Genomic DNA, 1,897 nt, shown 5'->3' on the forward strand with positions numbered 1-1,897 from the left:
CGTGCGGTGCTGCCGGGCGGCCCGGGCGGCTCCAGCCTCCTAAGCGGGCACGCCGCCTTCCAAACCCCCCGATCAATAGCCCCGGACTATTGTGGAGGGGGTGGGGGAAATAGGATTTGTGTTTTTATACAAACGCCACAGAATGCGGACAACGAGGCCGGGACTTCTCCATGAAATCCCGGAGTCAGCTGGAAATACTTTCTGCAAACAGGATATTCTTTATTATCCCTTGCCGGAGTAATTTCTAAAAAGCCCTAGACTGTAGCTTTTTATTACTTCCGTTTCGGTGGCAGGACAGAGACAAAGTTTCCTATGTTATGAATTATACATTCAAACAATAACACATTAATTCAATTATTCAAAGATGACAAATGTTTATGTGCTTTGGTAGTGACTAAGGAACAGATTTGCTACTTCACGGGAACTCCTACGTTTTTATCAATGAAGTTTTATATTATCCTGTTGGTCCGGGAAAGAAACCAAACTCCACCAAGACAGGCAGTAAAATGGACCCGAACATAAATCGCAGCCCTTTCATAAGAGCGTTTATTCCCGCATATAGCCCGGGCTATTTTATCAGTTTGACAATTGCCGGAGTTGTTGTTATAAATCATCATAAGTAATTCCTGAAAGGGTGCGAGGCTGCTGGGGGGCGGGCGGAGACTGTAAATCTTTCTGTTTTATTGCTCTATGAACATATGCTCCGATTGAAGAAGTCTTAGATCCTTTACTGGAGACAAATTCGCGCAAAGCTGGAGTCCCACCAGCCAAAGGATTAACATTTCCTTAATACTTTTTCAGTCCCCTTTACGATGTCTTAGTTCTGGTGGCGGTGGCCAAGGTGCTCCTTTCTTTCAGCCATCCTCCATTTTCACGTTAAATCTCGCTTTTTTTTTCTTTTTCTTTTTTTTTTCTTTTTTTTTTTTTTTTTTTTTTTTTTCCCTTAAGCCCCAGCCTCTGAAAAGACACCCGAAGGCTGTTGGGGCTTTTTCCAGGGGGGTCCGAGCCGCCCTCCAAAAAAGACATTTTCTTCCGAATCCTCTTCGTGCTCGACCGGTGCCCAACTTCTCCCTTGCACTTTTGCGTAGGAAGCGAAAAGACCTCTCCGTCATCCCAAATGTCTAAACAGCGGCCAGAATTATGTTCGGCTTTGTGTGTATGTACACAAGCATGCAGAACACGCTGTGCGTGTAGGGGTTGCTGTATGTACACACAGACACGCGAGCGCGGGAGGCTCTGCAAAACTACCCAGCCGCCGAAATATATGGCTGACGGAAAAGGATATAAAGAACCATTACCTCTTACTTGAGGCGAGATTTAAGTGCATCATTTCGAAGAAATATAGGATTATAAATCCGAAGCCGTACACAATAATTTACATTGAACTTACGTTTCCATCACTGGACTCCAATCTTTTTATAACCGGTTTGCAAAGTCAGGAAAAGCAATGTAATTTAGATAAATGTTACAATGCACTTACGGTTAGTATTGTAAGGTAATACGTTACTGTCACATCCCCATGCTTTGGATGGTAATGAAATCATAGCAGATGTTAGATTAGGTGTGGTGTATTTATAGCTACAGATATGTTAGAAAAATCAAACAGAGGTGCTAATACAATTTTTTTTCCCCTTGCCGAACTGGAATTGTTGGGTAGCTTTGTGGGCACACATGACGGATATACATCGGGTTTGCTCTATGTCTCTTCATACACGCAGAGGGGGGAGGCAGGCTCAGGGCAGACACACACACGCACAAATGTCATGAGGTTGGGGTTTTTTTTGTTGGGTTTGGTTTCCCCCCTCCCCAACGCTTCTTTAGCCTCCAGACAGGGGTAGGTCCCCACTGCCCGGCACCTTCCCGGCACGGAGAAGGAGAAAACAAAAATGCGCGCACG

General features: G+C 44.9%; 1 protein-coding gene across 1 annotated transcript in view; it reads left to right on the plus strand.

Moving 5' to 3' along the window:
* Positions 1 to 1,897, plus strand: part of MTX2 (metaxin 2) — a 70,966-nt gene that overhangs the window by 409 nt on the left and 68,660 nt on the right. The gene's annotated exons all lie outside the window — the stretch shown is intronic.

This window comes from Egretta garzetta, unplaced genomic scaffold (assembly GCF_000687185.1).
Source record: "Egretta garzetta isolate BGI_Z169 unplaced genomic scaffold, ASM68718v1 scaffold16, whole genome shotgun sequence".
In the NCBI taxonomy this organism is placed as follows: Eukaryota; Metazoa; Chordata; class Aves; order Pelecaniformes; family Ardeidae; genus Egretta; species Egretta garzetta.